Below are 13,310 nucleotides of genomic sequence, written 5' to 3'. Positions count from 1 at the left end.
TACTGTGAAGCAGTATGTAGTTGAGCTCATCAGCAACAAAGGAAGAAGGTCTAGAAAAATTCAACACAACAGCAGGCACAAGAATAAATTATAGACATTATTTAGCATTTTGATCAGGTTTTAAAATATAGCAGCTAGTTCTAATTTTCTATATTCTGTTTTAGTTGTAAAGACTATTATTTGCTTTAATTTATTATTAATATACTAGCCTCAGTAATAGCTCGTAGTCCTTGGTTCTAATTTTTTGTTTTGGTATGAGCTGAAACAACCATTACATTAAACTCATCAAATACCATTTGACAAATGTTTAATAATCTTTATTCCATAAGTCACTTTAACATAGATAGGCCATTCACTAGGATGGAGTTTAAAAGAAACTTAAATGACAAACAATGCCTCTTATCTGCAGTATCGATCATGCTACACACTTAACATTTGACCTTGGTTCAAAAGACTTTTCGTTTTTGAGACTAGCTTCATTATCACGGTAAGAAGTCGCAGTTGGCCTTGGTTCAAACTCCTTAGTAAATGATGATTTTTCTTGTTTGAGACCTACATCATCATGATAGTAAGAAGTGACAGTTGGCCTTGGTTCAAAAGACTTTTCTTGTTCGAGATCAGCTTCATTGTCACGATAAGAAGTCGCAGTTGGCCTTTGTTCAAAATCCTTAACAAAGGATGTTTTTTGTTGTTTGAAACCAGCATCATCATGATAGCATGCAGTTACGGCTGGAGATTGTTCAAAAGAGTTCTTTTGTCCAAGACCAGCGTCATCATGATAGTTACAGTTGGCCTTGGCTCGAAAGGAACTGCATTCTGAGGCATAAGACGCTGGATAGCTACAGGCATGGGCTCATTTTTCGTCACAATTCTCCAATATTCTCCAGGGTCTCTGCTTGCATCCGTGCTGCTTGCATACTGCACAAAAAGGACAGATAAGAAAATGTTTGGTGAATTCTATGTTGCATGTGGTTACTTGTTCATTCATATGCGTAAACATTTGGTGTTGATATTATTATTATTATTATTGAATTAACTGCAGCCTGTAACCATGCTCATTTCACAATTGTTCGCCGCACAAATGACAATTCAGGTACATAGATTGACAGAATTTAGATCCTCGCTCAGTACAAATCAAATGTTGAATAACAGTTTACATCTGTTGGCTTATTTAAAATCATCTAATATGATAATAGGTTTGAAACTAAACAAGTTTATAAGAATGTTGTGCATTATCATAATTATACTATATAATAAGTGAAAGTTTTGACACTTCCAAGGATATTTTGATAATTATAACATGAATAAAAAACACGACGTCACACATTTTACTGTTCATGTGTCATTTTGGGCCTTTTACTGTTATAGAAGATTACTTGTAATTTATTTTAGGTTATCTATAAGTGATATTAAATAGAAGAGTTTATGTTTTGTGAACCATAATATACTACTAGTAGTAATTATTTTTCATAACATTAGATAATGTTGGTGTATATGTATTTTATTATTAAATTAATATATTAAGTGCATATGTTATGGATATAAATTGTGTATTATATATGAGTATTATTACTTACATATGTTAGTGGAAGAATGTCGTCATAATTTTTCTTGAAACTCCTATAATCACTAAGACTCTATTTGCTCATTATGTTAGTAACTCATGTAACATCCAAACTATTCATCTAACCACATTACTACTCCTCATTCATCTCATTCAAGACAAGGATGAATACCTCTCCTATAAATAGAGGTGGTCTTCTAAAGTCTTAGATGAAGTAGAAAAAATGATAAGTGTGAAAATTATATTAGTGAAAGAGAGAGTTGAGACAAAGAAAATATTTTAAGTCTCCAACTATATTCACTGTACAAAATAGAGTAACTATACTAGTGAAAGATAGAGTTGAGACAAAGAAAATATTCTAAGTCTTTAATTATATTCACTATACAAAAAGAGTAAATATATGTTGAAGGAAGGTGTTCTTATAGTGGAGCTTTGAACTCTTCAACTAATCCGGAGTTGTTTGAGTTGTACATCGTTGATGGACTGATGTATTCTGGAGGGAACAAGTCACGAGATATACTGCTGGATCGGTGTAGATTATGCTGCAGTGGACTTAAATTTCCTTAAAGAAAGCGAGATATCCGCGCCTCCGCCATGAAGAAGATTATTTTATTTTCTTCACTTTTGTTCATTTTATTTTCTACTATAATCATTTATTGTAATTGTGGTATATTACACCATCAAATAATTTCAAGGCTAACCACAGTTTAAACTATAAATAGAATTATCTACAATTATAATTAATTAAACTGATTGTAGTTCATAGAATTTAACTTACCAGGGCAATTGTAATGAGCAGGATGAGAGCAACCGGTGGCTTCATGTCTTTAGAAGGAGTACTGTTAAGATGTTTTTGTGGTTGATATTTGATTGGGGCATGGCTAATTAATTCTTCGAGTTTATATAGACAAGTTGGGGACGTAGAAAACCATATACTGATATATTATCATTATTTTATATTATAACAAGTTGGCACATCCTTATGCTACAGCCTACACGCAATCAAATAAAAAATATAAAATTAGATGAAGTATGGAATCAATAAGCAAGTAGGCACTCTCAGCTTTTCTATACATAGTAATTTATCCTTATTATAATGCATGTTCAATGTAATGAAAATTATTCTACAGTAAAAATGTTTTTCGTTAAAAATATTTAGAAGAAATTGCTTGGTGAGTGTAAAAGTATTTTTGAACAAATATATATTAAAAATAATTGATAAAAGTAGCAAATTAAGCAATGCTTTGATATAATTTTTGACTGCTAAGGATTGATAAAAATGTCTGTTGGTTGGAGCAAGGGACATGAAATTAAAAGTTATTATAGTTATAATAAAAAAATTGATTGTCTTGGAAATTTTTTGATGACCAAATACAAAAAAAATAAAAATGATTTTCGTATGGAAACATTTCCTTAATTAAAAATGTCTTCTGCCATGCCAAAAGCAATCTTTGTCTGATTAGAATTGGTCTTAAACACATCAAGGTGCAATAGTGATATCCCACGATTTTTAAGAATTTCGATTCAAATTTGGAAAAAAAACATTTGCTCGTATTTTGAAGTGTCCATTAGATAGTTAAGATAAAATATGATATTTCCTTTAATTATACATATCAGACTCAATTAGGATATGCTAGAGATTTTACGGCTTATTGAGATAAATACACATAACTGAGGAGATGACATATTTTAAAACGTTAATTTATTTATATAATGGTATAACTTGAGGACACACGTAAGTTTTTCTAAAATTTGAACCAAAAGTATCTAATGTAAACACTTTATCATGTATTTAAATTTTCAATTAAAACAAATCATACTTTGAGTGACTAAATGAAATTTACTAACAGATGTAAAAAGCTATCCACGAATTTACCTTTAAAGTGTTTTTTTTCGGTAGTCTTTTCGAAGATGGTTGACATGTTTAATTTTAGGTAAAAATATATATTTGAAAAAGAAAAGGAAAGAGAAGAAATAACATATCTTATATTTGTATTAACAAGAATAAATTTTGCTCTTTCTTCATTGGATTTACTATTTTAGTATAGGTGTCAGCTTTAACTTGATGATTTTAACACTTCTACCACTTTTATATGACAATTATAATAATAATAATAATAATAATAATAATAATAACACTTTTATATGACAATTATAATAATAATAATAATAATAATAATAATAATAATAATAATAATAATAATAATTATTATTATTATTATTATTATTATTATTATTATTATTATAGTCCACCACGGAACAAACCAGTTTGGAATGAGTTTTTCAAATACTTTAGAGCAGATCTTTATGAACCAGGTGTGTTTGTGCTTGTAATTGTTATAATATAATACTTGAGAAAAGGCTTTGATATAGTCCCAATAAGTAAAATTGGCAAGAGTTTGACCCATCGACCCCATTGGTATAGATCGTTGTGTTATTGACGAAATGCCCAATTCTTCAATGGGAATAAGTTTTTTGATTACCATCTTGGAGTATCCATGTACTCCCGGGGTAGTTTCGCCGAGAGGGCTGTGGTCAAAGGTGGCACTGAATGTCTGAACAAGTATGTGTTCATAATAAGTTCGAGTTTTGTAAGATTCTCCAGTAAAATAGACATTAGCAGTAAGATAGTTCTTGAGTATGCGCCAGGCTTCTTCCGAATTGTCTTGTGCAGAAATATGCTGATTTTCAATATATAAAATAAGTTCTCTAGCCTCTAACTTCTCATATGAAGGCTTATCTTCAGTGTTTTCTTGAATCATAGACGCAAAAGATTCTGCAGTTTTTTGTTGATCAGATAAATAAGATTGTAATTGTTTGAATAATGGATGAGTTTCAGGGATATCTTCTAAATGTACAGAAGAACCAATATTCGGAGTTTTTGATGAGGATGATTCATCACGAGGAATTTTTGAATTGATTAAAGTTCTATTCCCTTGTTGTAATACAGGAAAATTAGAACTTGCAGAGCTATATGCAGAATTTCTTCGATCAAAATATGAAGGGTTTGTTCTTCCGCCTTGATATGAAGAATTTTGATTTCTTCCACCTCGTCCTCTACCTTTGGCGAGTGGCCAAGGAGGATCCATACTGCATTAATATTCAGGAATTTGATCAGCATACCATGACATATATTCGATGAGATCTTCATAAAGTGTATCCTTTGTAATAAGGTCGTTAATGACTTTTCGTAGTATGAGCATGTGTAAATCCATATTTAGAGGAACTACCTTTATAAAGGTGAGTAAGAGCTTTGCAGAGAAGAAGTGTAGAAACAATTTCATTATATCTGTAAACATTAATCACTTAAGTCAATGTCAAACCAATAGATTTCGTCATCAATGAATTCATTGTGGTTTTCAAAAAATTCTTCTTCTATTAAGCTATGAATTAAAGTTTCTAAGATAAGAAAATGAATATCTTCATTTAAAGGAATGCATTTGATAATAGTTATTACAATTTTTTCAGAGAGGAAATATGTGTAAAAACTCATATCAGATATTCTCTAGATAAAAAATCAGGCAAAGAATTTTCACTACCCTTTTTATATTGTATTTCATAATCAAACGGGGCTAATTGAGTTTGCCACCGCGCAAATATTAATTTAGAAGCATCATGTTTGAAGTCTTTATTAAACATAAATTTGATGGATTGAGCATCAGTGCGAATTATAAATTTTTGGTTATACAAATCATCTTGGAATTTTAAAACGCATTTAACAATAGTCAACATTTCATGGGCTACCGTGGCGTATTTTTTCTGAATTTCCGTCCATTTACCAGAATAAAATCGAATCAAACATTCGGTCTTTGTATGGGGATTAACTTGTTTAAGTATTAGGCCATAACCAATATTTGAAGCGTCGGTTTCAACGATTTTTAACCAGTTAGGGTTTGCAAGAGAAGTACAAGGAAGGGTTTGAACTCTGCTTTTGATTGTTTTGACTAAATCAGTGTGTGCTTGAGTCCAAGGAGTTTTGTGATCCTTTTTCAGTCTATCATATAAAGGAGCTAAGTCTCTAGACAAATTTTTATAAAAAGGGGGAAATATAGTTAAGACTACCGAGGAACCTTTGAAGCTGTTTTCTATCAGTAATAATATCAGGGAATTTTTTAGCAAATTCGAGAACTCGTTGTATAGGTTCAATAGAACCTTGAGAAATATTATGTCCTAAAAATCTAATGTTGCATTATTGACATAAAAAGCGGTACAAGACCAAGGAGATTTTGAGGGTTTTATAAGAGCCTTTTGTAGAAGATTATCAATTTCTGTCTTACAGAATTCTACTAATTTTGTATTCATTTGACAGGGTCGAGATTTTGTAGGAATCTTTTCTTCACTAAAGGCATCTTCATAAGAAAGAGAAACAATATGCTTCTTTCGATTCCAGAAAGCATTTGGATGATCCGCGCAAATATCCAGAATCAATTGATTAGAAATCATTTTGATTTTTTCTTAGACTTTTACTGATTTTAAAGTATCAAAGATATTAATACTCATTAATTCTAATTGTAAGAAATTAAGCTGATTTTGTTTCATATTGATAAGGGTATTTATATCTCTGGTATAGGATGAGTAACAAAAGAATAAGAAATTTGTTTATCCTTGTAAGTAGCTTTAAAACCATTTGCATCAATATGAGTATACGGATAAATAGCATTTATAAAAGGTGTTCCTAAAATAATAGGAGGATAAAGCTGATTTTTTACTAAAAAGAAGAAATGTGGAATGCAGACTCTGTCTCGGCAGATATGAGTATTTGGCAATTTATAATTGATATCAAGAGCATGACCAGATGCAGACTTTATTATATGAGTGGTTTTTTCAAAATACTTGGTTGGGATTAATCCTTCTTGAATACAACTAACATCAGCACCACTATCAATCATAGCAATATTGGTAACAGAAAATTCCTTATTTATCAAAATAGTGCAGTTTATAAACCATTTATGAGCAGTAACAATTTGCATCATTCCCAGGAAATAATCCTTTTTCAAATCTTCTGCTGGACTAAATTTATCAATTTCAGAGTTTCCAGAGTATTAAAAATCTTTATCTTTTCCTTTTGAAGCAAAAGAGACTTCGGGAACATCAATAATCTTTTCTTCAATTTTCAAAATTTTATGATCGGAGATCATCTGGTTTTGTTTTAAGGAAATAATCTCCTTTTTCAATTGCTCAACTTCGATTTTTAAATCATTAAGGGTAGTATCTCTACCAGGGGTTTTATTCAAAGCAAGACGTCGATTAACTTCATCTAAGCAATAAGACACAGGATGATTATCAAAAGAGTTATCTTTAGAAGTACTAGTATTAGCAGAAGTTTTTTGAGTAGCAAACTTGAGGATTTTTTCACGCAGTTTTTCATCAGTAACTTCTTTTAGTAATTCAAGGACGTTTTCAGCAGTAAGAGTTTGAACATTTAAATCAAGGTCTTCGAATTGCTCTTGTAGTTTATACATCATTTCATTACAATTGCAAACATCATTATCACAGTCATTACATTTATTATCCTGATCGAGCTCACTATCAGAATTAGGTGATTCAAAATCATTTTCAGAAGTAGAATCAGATTCGGAAGCAGAAGAGTATAAGAAGTTATAGACTTGGTCATGAATTTCTTCAGAAAGTCCAAGGACTTGAGTTTTTGTAATTTGCAGTTTGGAGCTATATGACCATACTGGTTACACTTATAGCATTTAATGTTGGCTAAATCTCTTTTTGATCGATTTTTTGTAAATCTAGTAGACTTACGGAAGGATTTTCTAGCCTCATGTTCTTCCTTGCTTCTATGCCTGGAACGTTTATTTCTATAGGGTTTAGAAGACTTAGAATACTTTTGGGGTTTTCGTACGAAGGGTTTATCCATACCAAATTGCTCGCAGAAGTCTCCTAATTGAGATTTTTCTCTGAGTTTATCAAGCTTAATTTGTCTAGCTAATTTCAACTCGTTACAGAGGGCTAAGCCTTCTTGAGTACAAGCTACAATAAGCTAACCATAAATCTTTTCTGAATACTGGACTTCTCCATAAGATCCTCGAAGGGTTTTTCTAACTCTTTCAGCAAATAAAGGTGGAAGGCCATCAATGAATTTAGCTTTCCAATGGTCATACTTACTTTCGGGTAAATCCATAACCCTACTAAGAAAGGTGTCTTTATACCATCTAAATTCACCTAAGTGTCTACATTTTAAACCATTAAGAAGAGTTCTAATTTTTTCATATTGATTGGTAAATCTTCCTCCAAAATGTTTAATAATCGTAAGCATAAGGGTATAGACAGCATCCGAACGTCCTGCCCGAAGAGGTCGTCCTAAATTATCTTTTTCGGGTTGATCATTGGTGGCGTTAAAAATAACCTCGCGTTTAGTATCATCAAGGAAATTATCCCACCAGCCTCGAAGTTGGCCAGTAAATCCCGCAACAATCATTTTACAAATTGTTTGGTCAGTACGATTGGCCCTATTTTCTGGTGAAGTAGTGGCTGTGGCAATAGTAGCATACATGGACATTCGATGAATAAGAATAGAGATTTGTCGGTCAGATAATCCGTCAATATTCCATTCATAAATGGCTTCTCCACTATAAGAAGTATTTGTCTGATTCCATTCCCTTTCCTCTATCAGAACATCTTGAGGAGTTGGGCGTGGATAATATGCAGTAGACATACGGGGAATATCAGCGTATTTCTTTCCTGGTTGTTTTTTAATCATACCTTTGAGCTTATTAAGCTCGGAAGAGATTATAATGCCAGGATTTTCAGCAGAATCAATATTCTCAGCAAAATTAGACTCAAGATTTTGTACAAAATCGTCAGAAATATTAAGGGGTTGAATGTTTAAACGAGAGAATTTTTTATCTAAGAGTTTCTCTAATTGGTCTAATTGAGAAACTTTTTCAAATCTGTCTATTTCAGGAGGTCTTTGAATACAAGGTTTTGATAAAATATATTCGTCTTTATCAGTGATTTTGGAAGTAGAAGGAATGTTAGAGGAATTCATCTGGGAGCTAAGTTTGTTAACTAACTCAATTAATTCGTCAAGTTTTTTATCAAGAGAGGAAATGTGTTCTTCTAAAACCTTAACATAAAGACTCAAATAATTATTTTGGGCGATAAGGTTATTTATTTCAGAAACAGTAATTTTTCCCACATCATCACTGACAAACTTTTGAAAAGCAGAAAAAGTCATGCCAGTATTGTTAGGCAGTATAAAGGAAGACTGAGGAGGATAGAGTGCTTGAGTAATTGATCCATCAGAATTTTGATAAGATCTTTCGATTATTTTGACATATGACGGTAAATATGCAGACATGAACCATGGTACAAAGAAAATAATTTTATTATGTAAAGCACAAATTTCATAGAATTCTTCTGAAATATTTCGTAATTCATCAGAAGTATAGGTTTCAAAAAACCATGTTCGAAAGGTTTTCTATTTTTCAGAAAAAAATTCTTTCTGAATATATTTTCTTGCCTGAGAACCAGGTTTAAAATCAATAATTTGTGTCATCATGGTTAAAAAGAATTTATGTCAAAATCCATTTCAGATGGGGTAGGATTTTCATTATCAAAATCTTGAACTATATTAGTTTTTGAATTTATTTTTATCTTTTCTACACCTTTAGGTGTAACATGCGAATCTGCAGAATTAATAGTATGCAAAGATGCCGCTCGATTCCTAGCTGGACCATACTGAGGTTCTATAGGAGATATATGATGAATAGAAGGAAGTCTTCTTAGTATCGAGAAAGAATTTCTATAGATAAGAGGGTTGCTATCAAATTGTAAACAAATTCGCCCATCAGAGTTTTGAGTTACTTGAGTTGACTCTGAATTAGTCACTTCCTCCGCCAATTGTTTTGAGGAAGTGACTGAATTTAAAATTCATGTTTGGGGGAAATCAATTTCATCCCATCTAATAGGTCTTCGGGTAGTGACCCTAGATTTTATAAAATTAGTTTCAATAAGCATAGTGCAATCAGAATTATCATCAATCAACTTACATCGAGGATTTAGAGTTGATAATAATCGATAATATATGCGGTAGGATAATTCTATAAGTTCAGATCCAGGGGCATAATCATATCCATGAGTTTTAACATTTAATGTCAAAGCGTGAAGAATATTTACATCAGTCAAAGATAATTGTAGATTTGGCTGAGTATTAAAATATACAGGACCATAAGCAAGAGTAGATTCAATAGATCCCATTAAGGATTTTCAAAAATTCAAGTTTCTAGCATCACGCAAAGCTGCTAAAAATGTTTCGGGAAGATCCGTTAGAGTTAGAGGCCGAAAGGCAATTTGTACTAAGCCAATATGCATATAATTATAATTACGTTTAAAAATATCAATATCACGCTTATTTAAAAGTTGAAGAGTCTGTTCATCAGCGTTTAAAGCAAGAGATTATTCAGTTGTTTTAATAATTTGCTTATGTTTTATTTTATCAAAAAATCCATATTCATATATGGTTTTTAATTCAACTTTTGGAATTGTCCATTTATTCAGTAGATCCATATCTTGAGGTAAATCTACCTCTTTGAGTTTTGTACTTTTAGTACTAACTTCTCACATATCCATAGTTATAAGAGTCTTATATCTATGCTAAAAATCTTCACCTCACTTAACATATATTAAGTATGAAAATTCACAGGCTCTGATACCATTATTATCATTATCATTATCATTATTATTATTATTATTATTATCATTATCATTATCATTATCATATTATTATCATTATCATTATTATCATTATCATTATTATTATCATTATCATTATTATCATTATTATTATTATCATTATCATTATTATTATTATCATTATTATTATCTGATTGTTCTTATTCAACCACTTCAATATTTTAGCTTTTAATTTCTGTATTTACATATATAACGTGCATACATGTGATTCACAGTGAGAAGTGATTTAACATGAGCTTAAAGTAAAACGTCTTGTGTGATCCACGTTAATCAAAGACGAAACAATTAGATAAATATAGAAAAGAAGGAAAAGAAATGAAAGAAATAAAAAGAAGAGAAGGAAAAACGTTTATTCATGTGATGGTTTGATGATTTAAAAATGAGAAAAAACATCTTTTCTCAAGAATTTGTCCTCCAAATTCACACTATCACTTAAACTTAAGTTTCATTTATTTACTCCCTTAATATCTTTAAAGTGTATTTATTTGACCCTTAAAGTTGATGTGATATTTTTTTTTTAAAAAGGGTGCGTTTACTTATTAAAATAATTAATTGCAGTAATATTATATTTAAAATATAATATTTTTTTAAAAAAAATTAAAATTAAAATTAAAATAAAAAATAACACTTTTTCTCTTCTTCTTTCTTCTTCAAATCATCATTAACAACACTCAAACCTCCATTAACAATCTCAATTTTTTTTCACTTTCCTCCATTAACAATACCACCCAAGAACAACACTTTCCTTTAATTTTTTGCACTTTCCTCCATTAACAACACCACCCAAGAACAACACTTTCCTTTAATTTTTTTCACTTTCCTCCATTAACACCCCCAAGAACAAACATGAAAACACTATTAAATAATTTTCTCCATTGAACACCATCTCGACCTTCAGTCCAACTCCCGTAAAATTTAGATAAAAATTAAATTAAATTGATGATTTTATTTTTGAATCACTTATCATCAATGAGATTTCTTTTATTTTTTACTTTTTAATTTTTTTGTTAATAAGACAATTTGAAAAAATTAATTTTAACTTGATGAAAGTATTTTTGTTTGAATAAGAAAGAAGAGGGTGGGGGTGGGGGGCTGAAAGGGTGAGGTAGGGGTGGGGCTGAAAGAGAAGAAAGAAAGGCGGGGCGGGGGGAGGGGTCTGGAAGGGGAGAAAGAACGGGGACGGGGTGGGGGAAGGGTGGGCGCTGGAAGGAAAGAAGAGCGGGACGGAGGGAGAAGAAGGGAGGGGGGCTGGAATGGAGAAAGAGATTGGGGGGGAGGGTGAATTTTTTATTTAATATATATATATATATATATATATATATATTATAAAAATAGTACATGTATATTTTTTATTTTTAAAATAAAAATACATAAAAATAATAATATAATATATATATTATTTAAATAAAAATGGGGTGGGGGTGGGGGTATTTTTTATTTAATATATATATATATATATATTAAAATAGTACATATACATATATATATATATTATATGTATAAATATATATTATTTAATATATATATATATAGATATCGTAAATATATATTTTTTATTTTTTAAAACAAAAATATATAAAAAATAGTATGTGTATGGGATTTTTTTTTAAATCCTAATTTCTTATGTGGCAATGACCTGGCACTGATGTGGCACTGACATGATGCGCGTGTAACCTACTCTTCGTTGTGAGAGTGGTATTCAGTTTTGAGGGGTGAAACAAATACACTTTAAAGATGTTAAGGGGGGTAAATAAACAGAAGTTAAGTTTAAATGCTAAAGTGAGTTTGGAGGACAAGTTCAGGGGGGGAAAAGATGTCTTTTATCTTTAAAAATAATGAACTTGAAACTTAATTTAGACCAGATGTTTAACTGTTGCTAACATCACAGAAAAAATCACTTTTAGTGACGTGAGAAAATTGAAGAAAAGATGTCTTTTAAGTCTTGAATGAAATATTGGTGACATTGACCAACTTAAAGGGTCAAACATAATTCGGAAGCTTGATTAAGTTAATTGTGAACTTGATTAATATTTTTAAAACTTCTAATCTTTTCAAAAGTACAATCAACCCACACACCTCTCTTCCAAACCAACCGTCTCTCTCCTCTCTCTCTCTCAACAATCTCTCAACTCTCCCCCAACCAACAGTTCTGCAAAATTTCTCCCTTCAAGCTTCGGTGACAAATATCTGGGCGAGTTTCTTTTTGAATTTCAACCGTCAATCGATGTGAATAAACAGAGGAACTTGAGCCAACTTCTCCGGCGACAACAACTTTGAATTCTTTATCATCCCATTTCTTCTTTCATAGGTAAAAAATTATGACTTGAGCCAACTTCTCTTCTAGATTGATTAACAATTTTAATATTTCTTGCTTAATTTAAAATGTGGACTGAATAAAATCTCGATTTCTAGCTTTTTTTCTCTACACTTTTTGATGGAAAATATAATTTTTTATTGTTATTGTAGTTCTTGTTGTCGAACTATTGATTCAATTTGTTGGTGATTTTTGGTCAGCGTTGATGTTCTTAGTGTGCGTATGTTGTGTTGGTGTTGCTGGGTTGATTTATTATTTTTCTTGGTAAAATGGTGATGTAATAGATTAACTATCTAACGCAATAAATTAGCCATCTAACGGAACAAATTACCTATCTGATGCAACAAATTAACCATCTGATCCAACAGATGAAATATCTGATCCAATAGATGAAACATCTGATGCAACAGATTAAACATCTAATGCAACAGATGAACACAATAAATTATTCATCTGTTGCGACTAACGACTCTTCTGTTTGGAAGAAATCTAAACAATATTGATCCAACAGATAACTCATTTGGCAATAGATGAGTGATTTGTTTCAACAGATGTGTGGCCTATTTTTATTGTTTCCAATGAATTACTCATCCGCTGCAACAGGTTGTTTATATGCTGCAACAGATATCCTATCTGATGCAATAGATGAGTGATCTATTTTTATTATTTCCAATGGATTACTCATCCGCTGCAACAGGTTGGTTATGTACTGCAACAGATAACCTA

At 31.0% G+C, this 13,310-nt stretch overlaps 1 pseudogene; it reads right to left on the bottom strand.

Annotated features, from left to right (window-relative positions):
- Positions 1-292: 292 nt before the first annotated feature.
- LOC107877985 lies at positions 293-2,499 on the bottom strand (annotated as a pseudogene).
- Between the last annotated feature and the right edge of the window lie 10,811 nt (positions 2,500-13,310).

This window comes from Capsicum annuum, chromosome 7 (assembly GCF_002878395.1).
Source record: "Capsicum annuum cultivar UCD-10X-F1 chromosome 7, UCD10Xv1.1, whole genome shotgun sequence".
NCBI lineage: Eukaryota > Viridiplantae > Streptophyta > Magnoliopsida > Solanales > Solanaceae > Capsicum > Capsicum annuum.
The sequence above is the reverse complement of the archived record's forward strand: the minus strand, read 5'-3'. Positions and strand labels throughout refer to the sequence as shown.